A 22,280-nucleotide genomic window follows, 5' to 3' on the forward strand; every position below is an offset into this window, starting at 1 on the left:
AAAAAAAAAAAAAAAAAAAAAAAAAAGACTTCTCTTACCAGAAGTCTCTGAGTAAGAGACGGGTAGTCCAGAAAGAGAAAAGAGAGTGATTAATACTTGAAAAACTGAATTAAAGCCAATAATAGTGACTAATAAGCAAGGGAATTAATAGAAATAACTGGAGTGTGAATGGTAGGCGAGAGGATTCCGGAGCTTGTAGGAAAGAAAAGGAGTTTGGATTTTATTCTATACACCATAGGATACCACTGAATCATTTATGAATAGATCTCAGCCATTTAGTCTTTTACATAGTTTACTTGATTTCTATCTCATTCACAAATACTCTCAAAACAAATTAAAACAGCTAAATAATAAATGGTGGATATAAGCTCTAACAGTAAAAAGCAAAGTTTTAAATCTATTTTAGAGAATATTAGCAAATTTTTTGTTACTTTTTAATAGCATAAATCCTTTTGGTGAGACAAAAATTATAACATATAAAGAAAATAATAAACTCAAATACATTTAGAAATAAACAACTTTTCATCAAAACATGGCATAATCAAGGTGAGAAAACCAGTTACAGTTGGCAAAGTATGGAAAATGCATATAAGCATCAGAAGAATGGCATAGAAACATTTTTAAAATTAACTTTTAAATTTGTAGTAAAACAGAAGCAATCCTTAGAAAAATGAGTGAAAGATATAAACAAGGATTTCACAGAAAATCGAAAATACAAACTCTGTCCCTTACTTTATGAAGTTTAAATACTAGAAGTAGACAGATTTTGATAAAACAGAGATTAAACTTCCAAGGTAGAGGCTGCCTCTTCAGTCTAACTCCAAAATGAAAACATCTTGGCAGAGCCTATCAGGGTTGACCTGCACTTTTCTTTTCTGGTTTTTGTTTTTGTTTTTGTTTTTGTTTTCCTCTCTGATACAGTTTTGCTCTTGTTGCCCAGGCTGAAGTATAGTGGCATGATCTCAGCTCACTGCAACCTCTGCCTCCCAGATTCAAGGGATTCTCCTGCCTCAGCCTCCTGAGTAGCTGGGGTTACAGGCATGGGCCACCATGCCCAGCTAATTCTGTGTTTTTAGTAGAGATGGGATTTTTCCAGGTTGGTCAGGCTGGTCTTGAACTTCCAACCTCAGGTGATCTGCCCACCTCAGCTTTCCAAAGTGCTGGGATTATAGGCGTGAGCCACCGTGCCCAGCCTGACCTGCACTTTTCATGCAAATGAATGAGAAATATATTTTTGCTATTTTAAATCTATGAGATTTTGAAGTTATTTGTTATTGCAAAAAAAGCTGGACCAACTAGCACCATATGTAAATATGCACTTTAAGTGAATTAAGCACCTAAATGTATGATGTAAAGCCATAAAGTTAAAAGGATGTAGAGGAGAATATTATCGTAACCTAGCAGAGGAGAACAAATTCTTAATCAATTACTCAAGTGGGAAAAATAAATAAAACAAGATCAAAAACTTTATTCAATAAATGGTTCAATACACAAAACTAAGCAATTAGTAACCATTTGAGAGAAACATACATTTAAAACAAAAAAAAAGATATATAATATGCATATAGTTATTACAAATTATTTCCTGCCAGCTTTTGGGTGGGAAATGAGTTTCTTATACTAGTTTGGTTTTCCACTGTTATTTTAAATTATAGATCTGGGTCACCTAACGATGGGGATACGTTCTACAAAAGTGTCAGTAGGTGATTTTGTCATTGTGCAGACATCATACAGTATACTGAACACAAACCCAGTTGATATAGCCTGCTATATACCTATGTCTGGGTCCCACCTGCAGTCCCCAGACTGGTGCTGGTCCGTGGCCTGTTAGAAACTGAGCAGGAGGTGAGTGGTTGGCGAGTGAGCATTACTGCCTGAGCTCTGCTTCCTATCAGACCAATAGTGGAAATAGATTCTTGCAGGTGCGCAAACCCTTTTGTGAACTGCACTTGCAAGGAATCTACGTTTCATGTTCCTCTTGAGATTCTAACTAATGCCTGATGATTTGAGGCGGAACAGTTTCATCCAGAAACCATCCCCCACACTGACCCTGGTTTATGGAAAAAATTTTCTTACACGAAACCAGTCCCCAGTGCCACAAAGGTTGAGGACTGATGGTCTATGGTATAGTCTATTGTTCCCAGACTGCAAAGTTGTACAGCTTGTTACTCTACTGAATGTTATAGGCAAATTGTAACACAATGGTAAACATTAGTGTATCTAAACATATTTAAACACAGAAAAGGTACAGTAAAATATGATGTTGCAATATTGAGGGGCCACTGACATATACATTTGTACAGCCGGTTGTTGACCTAAACATCTTTATGCAGCACCTGACTTTATTCATTTCAGATTTAAGGTATTTCATACCTTTTTACTTACACCTGTGTTAATGAGAACCATTATGTCACTTTGTGGATATCTATTTCTAATTGCTCCACAGTAATTCATTATAGGCATACACCCTATGTTTCACCTTTAAGTTGTATTTAGCCTCTAAATTTATGATGAACACATAAATACACAACTACATGCATGTACACAACACTGGGGCTCAGAAACTGATACCCCAAAATATGGCATTTTAACATGATGAAGAAGAAGCCTCAAGGTCTCTGTCCCCGACATCTTCCAAAACACTGGATGAAGTTGGTCTCTGAAATTCCCTTTTCTGATTCAAGTTCAGATCTACCAAAGAAGAAAACAATTACCTCTGGTCCCTTCCCTGAGTTTTCATTAACTGAACTCAAATGACAGGAAGAAAGACTACAATCTGTCAATATACCTGGACAAACATTTTTCAAAAACCATTGACTGTAATGCAGTCCCAACACTTTGTCCCAGCCCATTTTATGTTCTTGAAGTCCATTGAATTTCCCTAACAATCATTTACTCTCCTTGCTTAAAATCATCCACACTTCCCATCTCACTTTCCCCTAACACAAAGGGTATATAACCATCTGTATCTCGTGTGGTAATCACTCTGTGATTTTTACCTCCTTGTATGCTAATAAATTTGTATGTTATTTCTCAAACTAATTTGCCTTTTATCACTTAACTTTTAAGTGAACCTTCAGAGAGTAAAGGAGAAAGTTTTTTCCTTTGCCTCTACAAAACATAATGAGAAAAGGAAAAGGACAGAGAGTGTCTTTAAATGTCTGCTAAAATTTCTCTGGGGTGAAAATTCAATAATTGGAGTCCAAGGAATATGCATGCTTAATGTCACTAAGTACTGCCAAATTTCTCTCCAGACAATTTTACACTTCTACAAACTAATACATCATCATTCCCATTCCCGCATTGTAATAAACAATTATAGCATAAATTGGATGGAAAAAGTTGATAACTGAAAGATAGAAAGCTTTGGAAGAACAATTTATCTACACTTTCATTTAGCCAGGTGAGGAAGATTCAGCACCTACCACAATGCTTGGAACATAGAAGTGCTCAATGAATATTTGTTGCGCAAATATATGGAATCCAAAACCTTCATAGCAGTAAGGCAAAATTAATTCTAAAGTTCAAATTTTTGAACCACTTAGGAAAAGGGAAGAAATAAAAGATGATGCAGATAATCCATAGCTGAAGACTTGGAAAATCCTCAAAATTCTATCCTCTCCTCAGGGAGAAAGAATATAATGTTGCAAATCTGAGATGCATAATATATGTGTGTGTGCACACACACACAGGATTCTTGAAATGGATAGCTGAGCAGAGGGGATTGGCTAAGCGTCCAAAATGATCATTCAGTTATTTCAATATTTCATATTAAGCCAAATTAAATTGAAAAATATAAAGAGAAAAATGTTTTAAGTATGAACTTTAAACCAATACAGTTGACCCTGGAACAATGTAGGGATTAGAAGTGCCGATCCCTACACAAAAGGCAATCTGTGTAATACCTTTGACTCCTAAAAAACAACTACTAATGTCTTACTGTGGACAAGAAGCCTTACTGATAACATAAATAGTTGGTTAACATCTATTTTTTATGTTATATTTATTATATACTGTATTCTTTCAATAAAGCTCTAGAGAAAAGAATATTATTCTAAAAATCATAAGAGAAAATAAATTTACTATTCATTAAGTAGAAGTGGATCATCATAAAGCTCTTCATCCTTGTCATCCTCATGTTGAGTAGGCTGAGGAAGAGGAGGATATTGGCCATGTTGTCCCAGGGGTGGCAGAGGTGGAAGAAAGTCCAAGTATAAGTGGACCTGTGCAGTTTAATGCCATGTTTTTTCAGGCATCAACTGTAGTTTACGTCAGTGAGCTTGGGAATAGTTTGGAACTGTAAGTAATTTGTAGTTCATATCCAGAAAGCAATCAAGAAGCAGCATAAAATTCTCATATAGCCCTCCAGAAAGATTTCCTTAAGAATTGTCTCGTGTGTGTGTGTGTGTGTGTGTTGAGATAGTCTCATTCTGTCACCCAGGCTGGAGTGCAGTGGCACCATCTCAGCTCACTGCAAACTCCATCTCTCAGGTTCAAGAAGGTCTCTGCCTTAGCCTCCTGACTAGCTGGGAATTATACGTGCCCGCCACTAAGCCTGGCTAATTTTTTACAATATTTTTAGTAGAGACAGGGTTTCACCATCTTGCTCAAGCTGGTCTTGAACTCCTGACCTCATGACCCAGCTATTTGGGCCTCCAAAAATGCTGGGATTATAGGCATGAGCCACTGCACTCAGCCAAGAATTGTCCTTCTTCTTCTTCACTCTGTAATCATTGGGCTATTTGTATTTTTTAGATTATTACAAGTAAACTGAGTTTTAAAATCATATTTGTTTGTCAATTCTTTAAATTCTATAAAGAATATTTTACTTGTGAATATTTCTCCTAAAAGAACAAATGAACATATCATTAGAATGTAACAACATAAAGAATGATCATGAAGAGACATAACCTTTCCTATACACATTTGCTCCATTTAGATGATATAAATCTAATACTATCTAAAGGTCAACTTTCTAAGTCAAATATTTCATATTCAAAGGCAATAAATAGCTAGGTTGTCCACAGAGTTTGTTTTCCCACCGAAACCTATATAACATGATGAAGCATTCTAAAATTAGTTATGTTTCAACTCTAGGACCCATTACCAAAATATGTCTTGTGAAACTGACACCTGGAATTTTCTATTCTCCTGTAACCACCATGCATTATTCCTGTCTCAGTCCCTCTTTTCCTGCAAAAGGAGAAAATACGTGCAATTTCAATTTTATTATTTCATTTGAGAACTTGAGTGACTTTAATTTCCACTGAACAAAATTATAATATAGAACACATAAGAAACAATTCATGAGAGGAGGTTAGATCATTCTTATAACACTTCTTTTAATCCTCAAAACTCAATTGACTTCACAGTCTTCAATCATCTGGAATTCTTTCCAGTGATCATCAATGTTTAGTACCCTAAATTTTACATTCTAATAAAGCTGGCATCTGGCAGTCTTGTCTCTGTACCAAATAACACATTGCTTGACACATTATTAATAAAGATTAATTTGATACCTCAAAAGGCATCTTAAAACTCCTCACTGTATAGGTAATATTGTTATTAATAATATTGTTATTAATTTTGGTATTTGAAAACGAGGATGGAATTTGTAGGGGTCAAGGGAAAACTTCCCCCTCACTCTCTGAAGCTTCTTGAAAAATCAACTGAGAAAAGGGAGATTAATAGAAGAAATGGTACACAAATGTATTAATGTGTACAAAGGAGAACCACAGAACACTTACTCCAAACACTTAATGGGGTACAGAAGTTTAGACATCATCTTGAGGTTACAGAAATAACTGGGGCTCAGAGCATGGCCAAAATCAGATGATGGTGGTAAGACAGGTTATGAGAAGAAGAAAAAGGAAGCCTGGCTAGCAAAGGTGGCCTTTTTATGTAGATGAAACCTCGAAGCCAGCAGCCCTCAGAGAGAATAGATGGTAAATGTTTCAGACGTTTAAATGTGCCAGATTCTCAGTTAATCTTTCCAAAATTGGAAATAGAAGAGCCTCAGAGAAAGCCTGGCTGCATCAAGGCAGATTTTCTCGACAGATGCAAATCTCCCCCATAAAATGCAGCTTTGCATACTTACTTCTGTTTGCAGGCCCTCTGAACAGCCATCTTAAAATATGTCCAAGAAGTCTATTTTGGGGCAAAAGATTTAAAGTTTTATTTCCTTCAAGCTTTTTGCGAAATATGTAATATTTTTTTCTTAAATGAAATAGTTGTGTTTGTAAAGATTTCAGAGAAACAAGACTCATAGACTTTAGTTACTATATTTAATTGGCCAAAAGTGACACTGGTGTAAATTAACTTGAGCAAAAAAAGGAATTATAATACAGCAAGATGAAGTTTTGAATTAAAATCCTGTTTTAGTAAATTTCTAGAATTTATAAATTACTAGATGTGTGTTTTATTTGAGCACATGATTCAGTATATTTCTGATAATTGTGAAATAAATTATTTTGAAATTCTGTTGTTTGTAGAACTGATTGGCAAGAACAATAACTTAAACAATAATGATGAAAAGAAGACATAAAAACATATATTGACTGTATTCTACATATGCTGTAGGTAGACTATAAGCTCCTTAAGAAGAAAGTTCTGGAATGTATGGCTAATACTGTGTCTCCAGTGACCAGCAAAGTACTTTGTATAAAAATGTAGTAAATGTGTGTTGAAATACAAATGAATGAACATGTGAATGAATGAATAATTTTGTTCAAAATAAATCATTTAGGCATCTTCTTCAGTGAGTCATCTCTACTGAATTACAAAGTTCAGTTAGAAAACTTGGTAACAGTGTCACTTCTGCTGAGGCAGATTCTCATACCACTTTTATTTCCGATTGTGCCTGTTTAAAAAGCCAGTCTTTGGTGTCTTGTCATGTCTTTTTTATTTACATTCTAGCCATTTTATTTCATAAGTCTCCACAAAATGCTTTTGTAACCTCCACCTTGTTATAAAGAGAAAAGTAGCTATAGCTGGTTGTATAGCTGACCATATATTTTCTCCTTGTAAGAAAAGAAACTAGGAAGGGGCCAAATAATCAGAAATTTGCTTGGTGACTATGGAATCATACTGAAGGCAGTGTGTTTAATTTCAAAGGTCTAATCACATTAACTTGGATAGCCAGCTACACTGACCCTTTAATTAGTGTATGCTTATCTGAGAGCTCAATCTTTGTCTTTGGCCTTCATCAGTCTTGTCCTTACCTTCCAATACCAAACAACCCACTAGGATTACGGGGTGCCACTTAGAATCCTTAATCTTAATTTACTATATTTTCCCTAGTGGCAAAATAAAGTATCCAAAAGTATAAAAACTGTTGCACTTTAGTTGTTTTTATTTGAAAATTTGTTTAATCATATTCTTAAATGTCATGTGAAATTCAGGTCAGGGAGAGGCCTCAGATTTGAAAGATTTTTCAAACTTTATGTATCATAATCAAAAGTGAGTGTGAATTGAAATAAAATTAGTGTGGTCCGAATAAAGATTACAAACAATGCAAATCCTTGTAACTGAAGGGCTAAATAAATCTTATTTTAAGGAAAGGTAACTCTTAACATACCCTGAATAAATCAAAATCTAAAATACATCATATTTCATGAGAAAGACAAGGATATTACATATTTTTTCAAAGTTCAAATCAACATGTAAAAGCTCTGCACCATTATCAAAAAGCTTACAACCTCCTTTTGCTTTCAATCAATTCATTAATATTCCCCACAGAGAAATGTGCCTGGCCTATTGCTTATTAAATTAAAAGTACTATTTTATGTATGTGATATGCTATCAGTTTGATCTTTGAATCTGTTATAATGAGAAGAAAAACAAATAAATACTGCTAGTAATTTATAATCATTTTGTGATTTGGCATTGAAGAGCAAAATGATGTATCTAGAGCAGACCAACACAGGATGAACATTAACTTTCACTCGGTTACCAATTAATGAAGCACAAAAGCACATTGATGAAGTATACAATGGCGATCAAAGTACATTTTAATATATTGTTGGATAATGAATGCAATAACTTGCAGAATGAATACACTCAATTTTAATAAAAAACTGCTATCTAATTTTCATCATAGTGATTTCTGTCATTTACATACAAGGATTACGTGATTAATATTTCCAAAGCATAAAGTAAAAAAAAAAAAAAAAAACCTGAGAATGTTTTAATTCTAATTTTTGTTGACCAAAGTCCAGTGTATTACTTAAGATAGTAATTTAATTTACTTAATGTCTCCAAATAGGTATTTCTGCTCTAGGGTTTTATGACATTATAGGTTGTACACAAAGATATTTATGTTCTATAATGGAAATATTCTAAAACTATTAGCTACATAACTATCTAAAAACTTTAATGATCCAAACTTCTGACAGTTACCACATAAAACAGTTTAAAGGAATCCTAGAAAATGCAGAATGTGTCAAGTTTTATATATGTTAAAAGAAAAGCTGCACTTCTCCTTATCTAATTGACAATAGTTACCTGCCTATGTGTCTTTGTCTAACCTTTTCCAGCTGGATAAACTCAATTGTTATTATGCTTAACTAAAAAAATGATATTATTAATGAAAGTAACTGCATGATGTTAAAATTTTCACCACAATACCCCACTGAGTTTTAATTAATTTCATGACAGTTACATTGAAATAAAAGGAAAAGTTCATAGGTTAGAATGTGAATTCTTTTGAATGTATTATTTTTTTGATGGAATAGCAGCCTATCATTTGCATCCTTCTAAAGTTAAATTGTATCATGCTTCTAAATTTGAATATAATTTTTTCTCCTTGAGAAAGCTTATCTAGTCTACTTATTAAATGCTAGTTACATTCATAATGTGTAAAACATTAATTATAGAAGGTCAAGGAAGCCCTCTTAAATAATTCTAACACCTTGAGCTAATATAGATAGATAAATAGGCAGACAGACAGACAAAGGATATGGACAACGCAAAAGTAACTGAATTCCAAAATCATTATAATCCTAATTCTATTTAAACGCACAAAAAATGTACTTTGAAACATTGGAGAATATATTTTAAAAGAACATATATTCAAGACAAAGGAGTTCAATGGAATGAAAAACTTTGTGCTAGTTCAACAAACACTTGTTGATTATCTCCTGTGTGTCTATCCTTTATCCCGTCCTGGTCATACATCAGCCAAGTTCCTGCTTCAAGAACTGAGGCAGTCAGAAACATAAATGATGAATTGCGATAACATTTACTGGGAACCCAGAGAAGGAATCACTTAGTAAAACCCAAAGAGAAATGGAAAATTTTTCAGAGGGCAATGATACTTGAGATTTAAAAGATGAATAAAGGCTTGCCAGGTATAGAAATAGAAAAAACAGTGAGCACATCCCATTTCCCTCAAAAAATCACAAATGCATGAATCCACGCAATCATAAGGAAGAACTCCAAGTACTCGTCTTGTAGTAAAACATGATATTTGCAATGAAACATAAAGTATAAAGAGGAGCTATTATGTGACCCCAACTTAAGGTCACAGAGGACCTTATCTACTCTGCTGAAAAATTTGAAATTAATTCTGCAGGTCATGGATAAAGTCTGAGAGGTTTTATTTAGAAGAAAAAGTTCTTTGACAGAGCTACCACTGGGTGGAAAGCAAGGGTTAGATTGAAGAGGAAGCAAAGGGTTGAAGATAGATAAAAGACTCCTAAAATCTATGCTAGATATGATGAGGGACTGACCTACAGCAGAGACAGAAAGTATGTTACACATTGAAAAATATGCATGACTCAAAGCTACAGAGTTGGTTTTTAATAAGATGTAAGGGTGATGATGGAGTATGGGAAATCTACTTTGATTCTCCAGTTAACCATTATTAAGTAGGAAGTACAGAAGAAGATGATAATCCAGAAAAGAGAAGAAATAATTATCAGGAATTTCAGAGAAAAATATTAGCAATAAAACTGGCAAACCAGATAATTTGCAACATTGACACAAATCTTCAGGAAATATACAAATATAAATAATACAAACATCACATTATTTGAATTTCAAAATTAAACACATCTAAAATTTTGCAAATGAAAACATCTAAAAAAGTATATTTTTAACTTAAAAGCCAAATTATATTAAAAGCTTATGAGCAGAAATGAGACATAGATGAGGGAATGGAAACTAAAAAAAGAAGGAAAAAAGCATTTTCCCGATCAAAATTGTGATGATAAGTCCATGAATTTGATCAAGGTCTATACAGAATCTCAGTATTCAGGATCTAGTCAGCTTCCAGGAAAGAGCATGGACTTACAGGAAAATGCAGTTAGATCTGACATGGGTGTTAGAAGCCGCACATGAAAATATCAAGAAGCACATTGAAATAGAACTCCAATGCATTACCTTGGGTTTTCTTACTTCTCAAGCAGCTTCCAGGAAAAGACATTGGTTAATCTTTGAATAAGAAATCAGGACATTAGATGATTTTCCACACGTTAAACCAATATATATGGATTGAGTTTTTCCCTAATCAGATAAAAGCAAGAATATAGAAATCTCAGGCAAACATGGTGGTGTTGGTTGGGGGGGGGTGGTATTTACTAAAGTGGAGATTAACATAAGTTTTAAAATCATTAAAATATATTACAATATGTTATACTTGTCTGCTAGAAGAGCTGCATTCAAATGGGAAGAAAATGTTGAAATGGTTTCTTCCAGTACCACCTGCTATAGGAACAGTACATTCAGTCTGATGAAGTGGTTACGCCATTAGGGTCATTCACATCAACCTCAAATTGCATATGCCCCACACATGAAGCAAGGAACTTCATTAGCACCATTCAAACTCTGAACTTCCTCCCTTCATGGAGAGCACACATGTATGACAGCTCTTACCTTCAAATAAAGACATTCCCTCCAGCTTCAGAATAATAGCATTTGAAATTAAAAAATAAAAAAAGATGTTCCTATGAAGAGGGACTTCCCACAGGTCTCCAAGGACCTGCTAAAAGAGACTAAGGAGTCATCTAGTGTATTACTAGATTGTTAAGGTTGTGGGATGTTTTTCAGATATTAAATATCAGGAAGTAGGGTAGGATTGTAAACATATATATTTAGTTGTTAAATGTGCTTTTACTTTTCTACCAACAGTTTGATTTACTAACTATGAAGCTTTTATAAAGTATTTCTTTTTTAAGCCAATACTTCAGAACAAATATTAGTATGTAGACTTACAAATCCTTTATTCAATAAAATCTAAAATACAAGACAGATATAATAAACACTAGAGTAATTCAATCTGAGACATAAAGATATTCATTTTACATGAGTAAAGCAAGTAGATCTATTTTATCATTATGTGTGTGTATGTGATTGTTTTTTAGTTTTTAGTTTTACTTCAATATTCAAAGTAAAGCACAGTTTTCATTTTATAGTTCTGCTGGTATTAGAGGTCTTCTTTTGGTTTTTATATGCTAAAAGCCAAATTCTGTAATGGTGAAAGCTTTTTCTTTGCATTACTTTTAAAAACATGAATAAAATTTCAAACATAACTGAGATATACAGAGCAATGAATTTTAAATATGACGACAAGATTCTCTCCTAATTGAATCTACTCAGCCTCCTCTGAACTCTTTGCTAAAACAGGCTCTGACTTTTGAGCTTCCATGTTTATTTCTGCATTGTTTAATTCTAGCAAGAATACTACTTCATGCTAGATATCTGGTCACTCTCAAAATCTAAGCGGGTTCCTCATCTTCCCCCCCATCCCACTGGTGTTGTCTGATCATCCTCCCCTGACTTCAGCAAGAATCCTTTTATGTCAGTGTAGCCAGACCTCCTTACCCCTCATGTTTCTTCTTAGCAATTTTCCATCCACTGACCCCTCACCACACACACACTGTTCCTTGTCATATTTGGAATCAAGCCCAATCTCTCTCCCTACTACAAAACTTCACTGCAGCGGTTTCTATACCTATTATGATAATCCTGATAAATGGCTGCTTTATCATTCTCTAATAAGAATCACTAAATAATTTTTTAAACCCTAGTATTTTTAAATGACATAATAAACATAAAATGATTTCAAATAATTATTAAAATTTATAATACATATTGGAATTTTATCCCTAATTTTGATCCACATGTCCTTACTATCTTACAGGCATTGTCTTCTCTTAGAATACATTGATAAAATATAATTTTTACTACTAATTGATGTTAGCAAGAACAAAGAAACTGTGAAGAAGTGTTTCTAGAAGTGTGAATGACTATTAAAATTTTTTCAAAACTGGTCTTTTTAAGGGTCAGAATTAGGTGACCTTCCCTTGACATATACAGATAATGTACTCCAGAATCTAATAACGCTTAGGTGTCAGATCATAATGCTTCCTATAACCTAGAAGTTAAAGATGCCAAGAATATAGAATGCACAATTATGTTCATGTGTACCTAATGGCTAGTTTCCACTTATAAGTGAATATGTGTGATATTTGGTTTTCTGTTACTATGTTAATTTGCTTAGGATAGCGGCCTCCAGCTGCATCCATGTTGCTGCAAAGGACATGGTTTTGTTCTCATTTATGGCTGTGTAATATTCTATGGTATATAGATATCACATTTTCTTTATGCAATCCACCATTGATGAGCAGCTGAGTTGATTCCACGTTTTGCTATTGTGAATAATGCTATGATAAACACATGAGCGTAGGTGTCTTTTTGGTAGAATGATTTATTTTCCTTTAGTTGAATAACCAGTAATAGGATTACTGGGTCAAACAGTAACTCTAATTTTAGTTATTTGAGAAATCTCCAAACTGCTTTCACAGGGGCTGAACTAATTTGAATTCTCACCAAGAGCACATAAGCATTCCATTTTCTCCACAACCCTAGGAACATCTGTTATTTTCTAACTTTTTGATAATAGCCATTCTAACTTGTATAAGATGGTATCTCATTATGACTCTGATTAACATCTTTCTGATGATTAATGATGTTAGGCATTGTTTCATAAGTTTCTTGGCTGCTATGTCTTCTTTTGAGAAATGTCTGTTCATGTCCTTTATCCACTTTTTAATGGGGTTGTTTTTGTTTTTTCTTGTTGATTTGTTTAAGTTCTTTATAGGCTCTTGATACTAGTCCTTTGTCAGCTGCAAACATTGGGAATTCCAAAAATGGGGAGAGTGAGAGGAGGGAAAGGTTGAAAAACTATCTAGCAAGTACTATGTTCACTAGTTGGGCAATGAGAGCATTAGAAGCCCAAACCTCAGCATTATGCAATATACCAATGTAACAGACATAAATGTGTACCCATTGAACTAGGATAGAAATTAGGATAGAAACATTAATACAGTAATAACTATGCAAGCTGAAGAAGAATGAGAGGGAATACTATTATTTTCTAAGAGCAGCTTGGTCATGGAGACCCCAACCCAGTTGGTACAGACAGAATTAAGAAACAGACACAAAGATACAGTGCAAGAGTAGGAAACAGAGCAGGATGTCAGGGGACTGACAGCATTTCCCAGCTGAAAGCCCAGAGCAGACTCTGACCCATGTATTTATTCTTTGTGAACAAGTGATTATTTTTAATAAGCAGGTGTTCTGTATTTTTTCATAGAATAAAGATAGACTAAACAGGCAGATAGTGCCTGATCACTACTAAAATAAAAGCAAGCTAGAAAGCACTCTTTGAGAGTCAGCAATGGGGACAAGGTCACATATCCAGTGTATTGGGAACTGGTTTAACTAGTGCATGACCAGTACATATTGCTCACTATTCTATAATGCCCTGAGCAGTTTTCTGCCTGGGGAGGGCTCAGTGCTCCTTGCCAATATTTCTCAGTAAACAATATACAATCCATCACACACATGTCAAGACCTTATCCCAGTAATTATTCCTAAGGTTAGATGACAAAATGTAAACTCAGAAAAGCACACAGAGTCCCCAATGTTCAAAGGATTTTTTTTTTCAAATGGAGTTTCGTTCTGTTGCCCAGGCTGGAGTACAATGGCATGATCTTGGCCCACTTCAACTTACACCACCTGGGTTCAAGCGATTCTTCTGCCTCAGCCTTCCTAGTAGCTGGGATTACAGGTGTGCACCACTACACTCAGCTAAATTTTGTATTTTTAGTAAAGATGGGGTTTCACCATGTTGGCCAGCCTGGTTTCTAACTCCTGACCTCAAGTGATCCACCCTTCTCAGCCTCCCAAAGTGCTGGGATTATAGGCATGAGCCACTGTGCCCAGCCCAAAATTATTTTTAAGGCAAGGTAAAGCTGTGTGGCATTCTCTGGGGAAAGGATGATGGCAATGGGCCCTACCCTGGCACAAGAAATGTTTAAAGAAACTTGATTTGCCACAATCAGAGCCACTTTCACAGTCCCATATGCTCCAATTTGTATTATGAAATCTGGAGCAATTTACCAGGTATAATATTTGGGAGAAATTAGAAGTCAAATTTTATTGTTTATTGAAATATTTTAATTGACTTGAAAAATCAGCATTTTCCATTTGTTTATCCATAAAATACCTATAAATATTTGGCAAAGTTAATTGTTAACAAAATTCTTCAAACGGGAGTATATGCATATACTTCTGATTATATAAAGTCATGATGCACACATATTTCTGTTTGTTCATCCACATTGTGATCTAATATTCCAACATTTAGAAGTTTGGGCAATCTATATTAGCCCAACAGAACTGAGGAAACTTCATACATGAACAAAACAAGTGAACATTCTATACTATTCTTTTGTGTTCAAAAGAGAGTATTGTAAAATTTAATCAACAGTTTAATATACTTTTTGCTTTTTTTTACACCTAATGATTGACTAGTATAATACATTTTTAAAAGTCATGAATAATAAGGTTTATTTTTCCAAGAAACTGTTGATCAGATTATCATTTAAATTTGAAATGATTTTTCTAAACCAGCAATTCTATCATGTAAGAACCTTTATATAAGAACTGATTATGCTTTCTGATACCTTGCTATTCAATTGTAGTTTCTCAAAATGGAGAGGGAGTCTTATCACAATATCACTATATCGTACTTTTGGATTCTCTTACAAAAAGAAATCGCAAATAAATGATGTGGTTAGTGTTTTGCTTAAAAATAATTTTAAAGCTTTCTAACAGGCAAAGTCATTGTCATATTAAATTACTATAGATCCTCATTGTAATGGCCCATATTCAATTTCCTGTTAATATAAGGATATGAGGATGTGTTCTTCTTGAATGATTAGTAATGGACAACATATAAATGCTCTGTTAAAAAAGATAAAAAGGAGGAAATGAACTGAAACTATTTCAAATTATTCATGTGTCTTTGATGCTTAATATAATACTTAAATAAAGAAAAAAGTCCCTTTCACATATGACTCAGGTGACACTTTTAAATATCACAAGATAATAATTTTATCTTTCTAATAATAGAACTGCATAGGAAAAAAAGCATAATACCAGGTGGCTCCCAAATTTACATCTTCAAATCTCAGATTTGTTTTCTGAACTTCAAATATATATCCAATTTCCTATTAATAATTTTCGTTTTTCATTGGTGGTTTGAACTCATTATTTTTCTTTCCTCCTCCATCATTCAGTCTTCCTCATGTATTCCTAATTTTAATGAATAATACTATTACATACTCAATGACCCAAGCTGGACAGGAAGATTTCTCCCTCTTCGCCACTCATTCAACTAAATTCTACTTCCCAAATTCTCTTTAAGTTGTCTAGGCTCTTCCATCCCCAAACAGTTTCTTTAGTGCAGACCTTCTTTGCTTCTCACTATAATTTTCATTATATCTCATCTCCCAGCCTCCACAATTAATAATTTCTAACTCATCCTGTTCTGTAAAAGGTAGAATATCACATCATCTTCTTACTTAAAAATCCATCAATGATTCCAAATTAACCAAGAGAAATGGCTTAAACTCCTTTTTATAGACAGCATACAGCATCAATTGTTATTTGTCCTCTCTGCACCACTTGATTCTCATCTCTTACATTTATATTTCACTTCAACAAGGATCCATTTGTTGCAGATCTTTTTCACATATAAATTTTGTTTCAATGTATTTAGTCCCTTGCAGTTTGCTCTATATACAAATGATTTTCTGCATTTCTATATATTACTGAAATATGGCCCTTTTCTTTCCTCATTATTATCTACTTTTTACCACCCAATTCATGCTCAAATTCTTAAATTATAATCAGTTCAATAATCTTTGTTGGAATGCTATCTCTGATTAACTCCACCCCGAGGCTGACTTAGGAAATCCTCCCCTGTTATTTGCATAAATAATCCTTTATATGTGGAATTTTAATTGTATACAGTTGTCAATTTCTTGACTGGCTATGAGCACCTGGAAGTCAAGGACCAAATCTTCAATGTCTGAATACCTAGAAGCTAGCACAAGACTTAGAACATAATATGCCTTAATAAATATTTGTGGAATTATTAATTAAAACACATATTTAATTCTATTTTGGGACCTTTTTCATTACAAGTATCATAAACTAGCTTAAGTAAAATAGGAATTTAATAGTTATCATAACTGGAAAGTCCAGTGAAGGTACTGGCTATAGATACTGATGGACCAGAGATCCCCAGGATGTTATTGTGTCTCTGTTCTCGCTGCTTCTTAGTCCTGTCTTCCCGTGCACTGAACACTGTCTTCACTTAATTCCAAGTGGTCTCAGAAAATTTGGACTGGCCTGGCTTTTGAAGCTTGGAATTGCTGAGAAATACTTAAGGACCTTCCTAGTAGCTCGAGCAAAGTTTCTAGAAAAACGGTGATTGGCAGGTCCTTGGACATCTGTCACTGCCTATGGTGAGGTCAGCTGCACTCAAAACACAAAACTTGGCATTGTCATTACAAATTGCTAGAGAGATGACTGACCAAACACATGTCAATTTAAATGACTTCAGAATGATTTTCATTAAGTGAATGACCTGCTCACCAAAATTCTCAATTTTCCTAAATACAGAATCTTTAAAATTTATAAACTTCAGAAAATTATTGAATTTGTTTAGACAACTTAAAATTGTCTCAACATCAACAATTATTCCACTTTCCATAAGTTTCTGTCTTTATCTCACATCTGCAGATATCTTCTTTACACATATAACTTTATAGCTTAACAATGGTAGTGTTATAAACAAAATGGCTATAATAACTCTTACGTAAAATAAAGATAAATACTAGTTTGAATTAATTTTAAAAATAACATTTTACTCATTGTTAAAGGGATGTTTACAGAATAGATATAGGATATTCTGGTTAAGTAATTGCTCATCAGAACAACTTTTGCTAAACATTCATGTATTTAAAATGTCTACAAAGCATTAGTACAGTTTACATAACCATATAATATGAATGACATTATTTAGCACTAATAGTTTAAGTATTTGATGAATTGTAATTGACCCCAGTTTTTGATCCACAGTAGATGTTTTACCAGCACCCCATTCTGGAGGTAATAAAAAAAACCAGAATGAACATGAAAGGGTGAAATGAAATGCCTAAAATAATGGAGAGCTTTGAAGGGTTTAAATTATATGTGCCTTTTTTTTTTTGCAAGTAAACATTGTGAAGTAATTTAGTCAGCTGTGTTTTAGAGATATAATGAACAAATGGATGAAAAATTGCTTATACTCATATATATTTTATCTTTACCTGTTACTATTTTCTTCTTTAAAACTGTAAGTTTTACAGGAACAAAATAAAAACATTTGCTCTTTGTACATTTCTATTGGGATGTACATGTCAGAACCATGGAGCACTATCATTTGTCAAGATATATTTTAAGTTGGACAAATATAAAATAATTTTAAATTAATAACATTACGGCCTAACTTTTGTAATTCTAATTGAAAAAAAATCACTTATGCATACTGTGTTAGTTTTGCAAAAATAAATTGTATCTGTGAAGATTACCAATTCAAATATACTTTACAAACTACAGTGCCCTATAGTTTCTTAGCTATGCAGAGCACCAACATCTTCTTGAACTACAAAAGGAAAGTATTCAAATGTTATACCCTGAGATAAAAGAAAACTTCCTAATCTTAAAAATCCTTGTTATAACTAGAGAACTACCATTTGATCCAGAAATCTCAATATTGGGTATCAACCCACAGAGAAAGAAATCATCATTTCAAAAAGATACCAGTACTCCTTTGCCTATCCCAGCATTACAAGGAATAGCAAAGATATATGCAATCAACCTAAATGTCCATCAATAGATGATTGGGTAAAGAAAGTGTGATATATATATATATACACATACATACATATATATATGCACATACACACAATGGCAAAGGAATACTATTCACCCATAAAAATAATGAAATCATGTCTTTTGCAGCAACATGGATGGAACTGACAGCCATTCCACCCATGTTGCTAGATGGAACTGACAGTTGTTTCTTAAGTGAAACAACTCAGAAACAGTCAATACTGCATGTTCTCACAAGTCAGCACTAATAATGTATATACATGAACATAGAGTGTGGAGTCATAACTATTAGAGACTGGAAATGATTGGGGGGTGTGGGGTTGAGAGGTGTGGAGGACGAAAATTTACTTAATGGGCATAGTGTACACTATTCAGCTGATGGCTATACTAGATAGCTCAGACTTCACCACTAGGCATTGTATCCACGTAAGAAAATTGAATTCGTACCCCTTAAATTTGTAGAAATAATGTTTAAAAACTCACTTATAACTGCTTATTTAGTTTAGCCAAAACTCAGAGTAAATGTTACATTTCATTTTATATGCAAACCATACTAGAAAGATTATCTTGTGACTGAATAACAAACCATTAAGAAAAATATATTTCACTGTATAATTAGTGAAATAGTTGAATTTAACTTATTATAATCTAGGTTCCTCTTCATCAGGCATTCTAAACTTTTCATCCATATATCCATTTAAAGATTTTTAAGGGGCATATAATCAAAGGGAATTTTAGTTTTAATCATATAATAGGTACTATAATTAGAATATTTGTGTCTCCTTTTCTTTATTTTATTTATTTATTTATTTTTCAGAGATAGGATATTGCTATGTTGCCCAGGCTGGAGTGCAATGGCTATTCACAGGCGTTATCCCACTACTGATCAGCACAGGAGTTTTGACCTGCTCTGTTTCCAACCTGGGCCATCTCACCCCTCCTTAGGCAAGCTGGTGTTCCCCCGCTCCTAGGAGGTCACCATATTGATGCCAAACTTAGTGCGGACACCTGATTGGCATAGCACACTACAGCCCAGAACTCCTGGGCTCAAGCGATCCTCCAGCCTCAGCCTCCTGAGTAGCTGGGACTACAGGCATGTGCCACTGTACCCAGCTATGTCTTCTTAAAAGTGTTATAAAGTGGCACAGAACTTTGCTGAATTGTCCTTAAGTCCCAACATTTTGTGGAAGGTAGAACTTGTGAGTGAATTACATTTGCAAAAAATACGATTTAGTTTTGCTTATAGTAAAAAGAGAGAAATAATTTAAAATATTTTAATCTGAAGGAAAGCAGAACTTTAAAAATTAGAAAATTCTCAGCCTAACCATATTAAAAGAAATAAGACAGTTTGTTCTGGAAAGAATACCAAGGTGTGGCCAAATGACTACCTGATAAGGAATAGCCAGGTGCTATTCATTAGGACAATGAATGAATGACCCCTAAGGTATTTCAGAGATCATCAGGGGCTGCCTTCCCTTCACAAGTCAGAGTGCAAAGGTCTGAAAGCAGAACAATTTCTAAGGAGTGGCCAGTGCTGCCCAGCACCACCTCACATCATGGTCTCTGCTTTCTGCATTCTGTTGCTGTGCTCCTCAGTTCCCCAGCTGTGGGTCCAGCTGACCCAGGTATGGCATGCACTATACCCAGCAAAGTTGTGGGGACGTGGCTGCTTCTATCTAGATTAAAAAAGACTCCCTGGAGAACTGTAGGGCCCAAGAAGAAAATTACCTCATAGGCAGAGTCTCCACAGAGAGATCCCACTAAGGGAATGCTCCACAGAACTATAGGGGCAGGGCTACCCTGAGACTGCAGACCAGCACCAGTGCAAGATTCTAGCCCAGAAAAGCCATGAGCACTAAGACCGAGGCACAGAGATGCTGCAAAGGTGGGGGCCATCGCAGACAATCACCATGGCATGGCAGTGAGGCTCAGGCACAGAGACACTAAAGGGTGGGGCTTCCCAAAACCATGTGTGCAGGGCTATCACCCCAGAGGGACTAGAGGGAGGATCCTCAAGTCAGAGAAGATTACTGTCAAGCTTTACTATTCTGGACTTACTTGGAGCCTAGTGCCCGAAGTTTTTCTTCACTGTTTCTCCCTTCTGGAATGTTAATGTCTGTTCTGTGTCTGCCCCATCCATCATTGTAATTTGTAAGCACAAACAGGTCTGATTTCACAGATTCACAGGTGGAGAGAAATTTGCCTCAGAATGAATTGTACCTTGAGTCTTACCCATATCTGATTTAGATTATGTTTAGATGAGACATTAAACTTGGACTTTAAGGCTGATTCTGAAATAAGATTTTGGGGGCTGCTGGAGTTGAAAAAAACGTATTTTGCTTGTAAGAAGAACAATAATTTGAGAGTGTAAGGAGTGAAATGCTGTGGTCTGAATGCTTGAGTCCTCCCCAAAATTTGTATTTTGAAATCCTAACAGTTAAGGTGCCAGTGTTGGAGGTGGAGCCGTTGGGTGCTGATTAGGTCATGAGGGTGGCACTGCATGAATGGGATTAGCGCTAGATGGCTGTCTTATTCCCTTCTGCCATGCCAATACAAACTATCTGTCAGACAGAAAGCAGTTGGACCTCACTAGACATGGAATGCGTCAGCACCTTGCTTGTAGTCCAATCCTTCAGAACTGCGAGAAAAAACTTTCTGTTACTTATAAGCTAGCCGGTTTATTGTATTCTGTTGTAGCCACCTGAATGGACTAAAATACTGGCTCATCATAGAAATGATTTAAAAGTAATATTTTATTTCATACAGCCAGTTTTCTATTGAAAACTATTCTCATGGTAAGATTTCAAATAACTTAATAATCGCTATGGCTAAGAAGCATTTGAGTTGAATGTATTACTTCCTTCTTATGTAATCCCTAAAAATAGGAATCTGTATGGTATACTTCAGTATATTCATCACTACTATATATATCATGTGTTATGGAGATGATTAGATTAAATGTTTCCATTTGCAAAAAAAGAAGAAAGAGGGTAATAAATGTTTCAAAAGCAGTCCCTTTTAATCTTTTTGGTACTTTCTCCTTGTCATGGGCAAGGGTCATAACTCAAACCAATTCTGACAATTCTGTCACTTTCAAAAATGATTTGTTGAGGTTAACTCATATAAGTGTTTACAAATTAATTTATTGATTTGACATTGCTTGTATTTCACTCTCCAAGAATAAGAACTTTGCTATATTTTAGAGTAAGTAAATTTAAATTAAAAAAAATACTTTCTATGAGAAGCATGGATGAAATTAATATGTTTAGCAAGAGACATATGATCATCTTTGGTTGTCTTCAAATAACGCTTTATACTTCTAAAAAAAAATCTTTTGGCTGGGTATGTGGCTTATGCCTGTAATCCCAGGACTTTGGGAGGCCATGGCAAGTGGATCACCTGAGGTCAAGAGTTTGAGACCAGCCTGGTCAACATGGTGAAACCCCATTTCTACTAAGAATATAAAAATTAGCCAGGCGTGGTGGCATGTGCCTGTAGTCCCAGACACTTGGGAGGCTGAGGCACGAGAATTGCTTGAACCTGGGAGGCAGAGGTTGCAGTGAGCTGAGATCACACCGCTGCACTCCAGTCTGAGCAACCAAGTGAGACTCCACCTCAAAAAAATAAATAAATAAAATCTTTCATCATTCATATATAAAAGTCAGGAAATGTATTTTAAGGGTTCTACAAAAGCTATTGTTAATCATTCAAGACATTTTAAAAATGGTAAGAGTACATTTTAGCCATGCTACCTCGAACACACCACCAAATATGCTAGTTGGACTCATTACTATTACAGTATATTTCCTAGCCATCAATAAATCCTTAAAGTGAAAACATCAGTGAACAATACTGATGAATGAGTTATGGAAATGGTTAAGTTCCCTTTCCCTAAAGTCGAAAGCCTGCCCTATACCCCAGTCTAATTTCCCTCCCTCTCTCCTTTCCTTCCTCTCTCCCTTCTTTTCTCCCTCTCTCCCTCCTTCCTTTCTTCTTTCTTTCCTTCCTTTTCCTTTCCTTTCCTTTATATATCTTTCCCTATCAAGTTTCTG

The 22,280-nt window shown here is 34.7% G+C and overlaps 1 protein-coding gene across 1 annotated transcript in view; it reads right to left on the reverse strand.

Moving 5' to 3' along the window:
* Positions 1 to 22,280, reverse strand: part of SPAG16 (sperm associated antigen 16) — a 1,101,632-nt gene that overhangs the window by 797,594 nt on the left and 281,758 nt on the right. The gene's annotated exons all lie outside the window — the stretch shown is intronic.

This window comes from Cebus imitator, unplaced genomic scaffold (assembly GCF_001604975.1).
Source record: "Cebus imitator isolate Cc_AM_T3 unplaced genomic scaffold, Cebus_imitator-1.0 Scaffold89, whole genome shotgun sequence".
NCBI classification, from domain to species: Eukaryota; Metazoa; Chordata; class Mammalia; order Primates; family Cebidae; genus Cebus; species Cebus imitator.